The sequence below is a fragment of the Lampris incognitus genome, chromosome 14, assembly GCF_029633865.1.
Source record: "Lampris incognitus isolate fLamInc1 chromosome 14, fLamInc1.hap2, whole genome shotgun sequence".
In the NCBI taxonomy this organism is placed as follows: Eukaryota; Metazoa; Chordata; class Actinopteri; order Lampriformes; family Lampridae; genus Lampris; species Lampris incognitus.
The window spans coordinates 12236046-12242045 of record NC_079224.1 but is presented as its reverse complement, the minus strand read 5'-3'; positions in this window follow the sequence as shown (position 1 = coordinate 12242045).

Here is a 6000-nt window from a genome sequence, read left to right as displayed (position 1 = left end):
TGAGACAGAATAGCGAAAAGAGAGGAAGTAATGGTAGCGAGAGAGAGGGGGGAAGAGAAAGAAGGGGAGGACAAGCAGAGTCGGTCCTCAGCAAGAGGACCCCTGAGCTTTCATACTTAGATTTCACAAAACCAACAGTTTAGGGGTCCAGCTTGGAAGGGGCCATAGGAATCAGGAACGTTTATTTGACATTTCATTTCATGCACTTGAGTACATGAAATGAAACGAAATATCGTTTCCCCCTGCCCACAGCAGCGCAACACAAAGACAAGAACACACACTATATCCAAACAACAAAAACTACAAAACTACAAAAACACCCAACATATCCACACACAAAACATTTTTTTTACAAACATTTGCTGTCCTAGAGAACGAACACCAGCCAGGATGACTGTCGGAACTGCCAGTCTGCATGGGCTGGGCTAGCAGTTAACTTAGCCTGCCTGGCTTCCACGCCTGTCAGACCGCCCTCGGTGCTTCCTCTTCGGGCGCAGCTCTGATCAGGGCCGTGGTCCTTGGGCCCACCGGACACAGCAGACCAAGCTCCCCCAGCCGATCCAACGTCAGCTCTTCCAGCCAGACACCCTCGACACACTTCCCCACACTCCACAGGAAGACACCAAAAACACAGTCAACGCCTGGCGAGGCCGCCACCAGGCCACACTGGGTGTTATCAGAACTGCTGGTCTGCACAGGCTAGCAGTCAGCTTAGTCTGCCCTACTTCTGCATCCTGTCAGTCCGCCCTCAGTGCTTCCTTTTCGGGTGCAGCTCCAGGCAGGGCCTTGGTCCCTGGGCCCACAGGATGCAGCAGACCAAGCTCTCCCAGTCGATCCAGCACCAGCTCTCCCAGCCATCAAACAAAGACAACTTAGATGCAAACGTGGACAAAGACACTGCATGGACGGTACTGAGTGAGGCCGCTGCAAACGTGAGTTTGCGCCGCCATCTTCTCGCACCGGAAACGGCGTAGACGCATGATCGTTAAAGAGCTCACCTTCCCACTAAGCAATTTTACATCGATTAAATATCTAATTGATGTCTAAGTGGTATGCGCCATCTAGGCCAAAACCAGGCTAAATTTGGTTGAAAAGTGAAAAAGTAGAAGTATACGACTTAATTTCTTCACCCGAGAGCTGAATAGTCTCTACCTAAAGCAAGCAATTCAAAGTACTGCATATAGGCTTGCATTGTGTATTTTAGTTAGTTCAATTTTGTATCAGTGATACATAATTACGTAGTTTGGTCTTAAGAGTAAACTATATTTACTTGAATATATTCTGAGCTAAATGAGAGCTAATGCGTAGCTGCCACGCTGAAATCGGGCCTAGTTGCTCTCGGTGGGTTGTTGATGGGGAGGTTTTAGTTACTTTCTGAAAAATGCCAATGAGAATTTGGTCAGGAAACATGAGTGAGACAAATTCTTCCCCTCCATTAACAGCTGCTGTTGAGGCGCCGCAGCACAGCACAGCACCCTAGAGCAAGGCACATCGCCCTCGACTGCACCCGAAGGGCCGGGTCGGAACAAGACTGTCGTTTTTATCAGGGAAACTCAAAGGTGCGTATGACAAGTAGTCCACCCTCTCTCACAGCCACACGTCTCCCGGGTTGGCGCAGGAGTCAGCTTGGACAAATGTAATCATAGTTTTGCCAAGATAAACTTTGGACTCGACTTTGAATGACGCTGAGGAAAGACTTTTCTAGCTGCATTATCATCTCAGAGCGCTTGGCCCCAGGGGCGCCATTGTGCTTCCTTTTAAAGTGACACATCAGAGTTTTCCAATCATCCTCTTGGCACCTGGGTGCAGAATGTTCCGGATGACAAAGGTAGCATTTTGCGGCTCACCGTCACCGCTCACCAGCTTCGTACTCCCATCATTTGATCCTTGCAGTTGCCCCGTCAAACTCGGCAGGAATATCCTCAGAGAGCAATCAAATGAACTCTCCATATTTGTGTTTGTGGTAACCGACAAACAAAAAAGCTGCTATTTCTTGTGCCTCCATTTTTTACAAGTTTTCTACAAGTGTTGAGTTCCTGTTGTGTACCATTTTGAGTGATTTATCCGTTTTTAGTGTTCCCAACTATTAAACACACGTGTGCTGTCGGTTTACGGCGACTAAAATGGTACATCCGGCTTGTTTACTTCTGCGCCATGTTCTCAGTCTAAACCTCTGTAGTGGCGAGAGTCTGCAGACCTCAGCTTCCTTCCCGTGGGTGTGCAGAAGAGGACAGTGCCTCGTCAGCCCCTGTGTACGTAAACCAGCTGGCCCCGCGTTACTACGAAAAGAAAGCTTTTTTGGAGAGGCCCAGAGACCATTTCATGGGACGGAGTCCACAAAAACCACAAGAATCCTGACACTGGCTTGGCTAAGCGACAGCGGTCCAGGCTACTCCTTACTGTACATCCTATGCCCTCTTTCACTGTTGGTATAGAGCGAGGATTGTGCTTTTTTGTGACTTTCTATGTATGTCCATGTCCCTGTGTGTCAATCTATTTCTGTCTCTGTTGCCGTCTGTCCATCTTTTCCCTTATACCTCTGTCCCTGTATTCTCTCTCTCTCTCTCTCTCTCTCTCTCTCTCTCTCTCTCTCTCTCTCTCTCTCTCTCTCTAAGCTTTCCCAAGGGAAGGGAGAACAGGCTTTTCCATTTCCGTATGTTCTGCTTCTATTTGGTTCCGGGGAAATTCTTCTTAATGTAAAAATCTTCTACCTAACAGGACCGTTTTAGCGGAAACAGCCTCACTGAGGTTCGACACAATGAGATCTATCTCCCTCTGCACATGGGAGTATTTACCAACGCAACACAGCCAAAGAGCCCCCCCCCTCCTCTCGCCTTGCCTCCCCTCCCCTCTTTTCTCCTCTCTCTCTTTTCCCTCCCAGTCTGGATTGATTTAACTGTGCCATTTCAATTGTCTCTGCAGCAGATGTCGGCCATATTGAAGCTGAACTTTGAGCCAGGCTTTTTTTCGACTGGGCTCTGCGCTACCTCATATGTTTGACTCATTGTTTGGCTGCCGAGTTTTTTCTTATAGGGAGGGAAACCGAGCAGAGGCAGTGGAGATACCCGGTCTGGCTCCTCTGGTGCTGTGGGGCCTCTGTTCTTGGAACAAAGTCAAGTCTTATTTTCAAACACTTTTAATGGTTTGTAATACGCACTGAGGTGATGGACGGGTGGGGTTTGGCTCAATCAAAGATGAAGCAAGCTGCAAAAAATTGAGGCAGTGACAGTTAAGTATTTGGAAGTCAGTTTGGTACATTTTACTGTGAGTGGCAGCTTGTCAGACTGTCAGTGAGTTGTCAGAATGAGATACATCCCACCCGTCCCACACAGAACATATGACAAAACAAACACTGAGAATGATTGCCGACATATATTACAGTGCTTATAAGTGGGTCAAGTGGGACGTGGCATGTCCACAATAAACACAATGTAGTGTTGACATGCCCTAGTATATCTCATTTGATTATTAATAGGCCGTGACTGAAGATTGAAAAGGATTGACTGCATTGACGAACAATATTGAGAGGGTTGTTAACTAGCTTGCTTTTTGAGAGAAAAATGAGAAATTATTGCTTGTTTTACAGTACAAAATACGTGGCCAAAAAGTCTCTCCACATGTAGGTCATGACAGAAAAAAGTTTGGGAACCCCTGATCAATAGACCCAAAATCTGATACTGAATACAAAGGCAGACTGCAGACAGGTGCTGTCATAGCAGGGCCAGATTCAGCGTAATACACAGCACCGATACTCACTTTTTATTATCTGAAGAGCGATTCCATTAATAACGCAGTGCTATTAGAGATGACTTGTGGCCAGTGGATCTGCTTCACATAATCTGCATTAGTCGTCATTAGGGTATTAAGCAATCAAAAGTTAACCTTTGTTGTACTGTATCGTGTGGCAGGTATCTTTTACCCCCCTTCTGCCCACCACCATCTTAAAATGCCCTCCAGCAATGATACAATTGTCTAAAGGGGGACACGAGAGAGAGACGGCAAACAGAAAACAGAGCAGTCATCCAATTATTCAGAACATGAAGTTAATCAGAAACAGAGTCACGGCAACTTTGAAATGTCCCCACTGCCATCTATCTACAGTGACATGTTTAGGGATGCTGATGATAAAACGCGTAATGGGAAAAATGTGTTAGAGCTGTTCCGTAACGGTTTAAAACTTCAGGGTAAGAGAAGCCAGTTTCAATGTGAATCTCAGCTTTATGGGCGAGCGTGATGTGCACAGATCAGATTTCAGTGCGCCGTGGCGAATCCCACAAGAGTTCTTCATCAGATTTGAATTATCATCATCACTGAATTGGCAAAAGTTGTTTTTTGTGATTCAAAGCACCTCGCGAACCCAGCCTCTAACTCACTCACAAACAGGCAGTTAGTCTCAACTTTAGCTGGGCCATTTGCGTGGATTTATGGCAGGGGTTGCGACCTCTACAAAAATGTTTGTGAGTGAGCACGTCTAATAAATATGTGGTTGTAATAGTACATTATATTTCTCATTGGTAAGTAAATTGGAGGGAGGGGGGGGGGAACTGCAACCCCACCACTATTTTCTCCCTTAAACCGGGATCAGACTACACGATATTGTTGTCTTTCACATGGTCACCATGTCACATTAGGTAATATTAGATTAGGTAATAGTGCCATAAATTCTTGCCGCGAGACTAACAACATTACATTACAAGTATGAGCCCGACCAATCATCGTATGCTGCCGTTCACGATCTTGTGCGAGTTCATAGGTCGTCGGGGAGGAAGGTCGAGAAATTGTAAATCCTGGCTGCAGAGACGCTATGTGTAATGCTGGCACTCTTCTTCCGAAACGAAAAAGAAAAGAAAGAAGGAGGAAAAAAAACACGATTGTGTGCAGAGGAGCTCAATCAGGAGTCGTGACAACTTCCTCTTTCGGCTACACAACGTGCACCATTTCTTCCTTCCCCACAACAACCACAACAAAAACCCGCGCAGCGGAAGTGCGTCACTGTAAACACGAACAGATAAAACAGCAGCTGGAAACAAACGTTCCTACTGGCGCAATAAGGGGAATTATGTATCCCCATAACCACTACACGGGGACACTGTTGCGGCTAGCGCTAATGGGGAATGATAACCTAATAATAAGACACGTTAGCCCCTAGCTAACGGGTCTGACCCTTTAGCCGAGCGGTTAGTAAATACCGGTTATTTTCTTGCCCGGTGCGGGATTCATACGGGGTGTACTGCACCACAAGGCGACATCAGTAACCGCTCGGCTAAAGGCTCAGACCCGTTAGCTAGGGGCTAACGTGTCTTATTAGTAGTTTACACTAGCATTGCTTAACCAGCTGCTCACCGGATTGCTGAAGTGCCTCCGCTATTGCCAACATTTAGCCCATCTTTGTTGACTGTCGCGGTCCTCCGTCGAGGAAATGTCAAAAAGGCAGGGGTATTGCTGCCTTGCTCGACGACCTTTTCCTCGGTTTCGTCGTTCCACCGGACAGCAGCAACGCAGTGTCGCTTCTCGTTGCCATGTTTATGTGCGCCAGTGAGCATTCTGTCACCCTATTGGTCAAACTTCAAGGAAAACGTCGTAGGCGACGTCAGACTAGGCGGGAAAATAGAAACAATTCTGACACGCTGGACTTTTCGCCGGGGTGTCGTGGGCGTGCCAGATGCCACATAGAGGAAAACGTCGTAGGAGACGTCAGACTAGGCGGGAAAATACAAACAATTCTGACATGCTGGACTTTTCGTCGGAGTGTCTGTCGTAGGGCGTCCCAGATGCCACATCGAGAAACACCTCGTAGGAGACGTCAGGAGACGTCAGACTAGGCAGGAATATACAACAATTCTGACACGCTGGACTTTTCGTCGGGGTGTCGTAGGGCGTCCCAGATGCCATATAGAGGAAAACGTCGTAGGCGACGTCAGACTAGGCGGGAATGTACAACAATTCTGACACGCTGGACTTTTCGCCGGGGTGTCGTAGGTCGTCCCAGACGTTCGATCA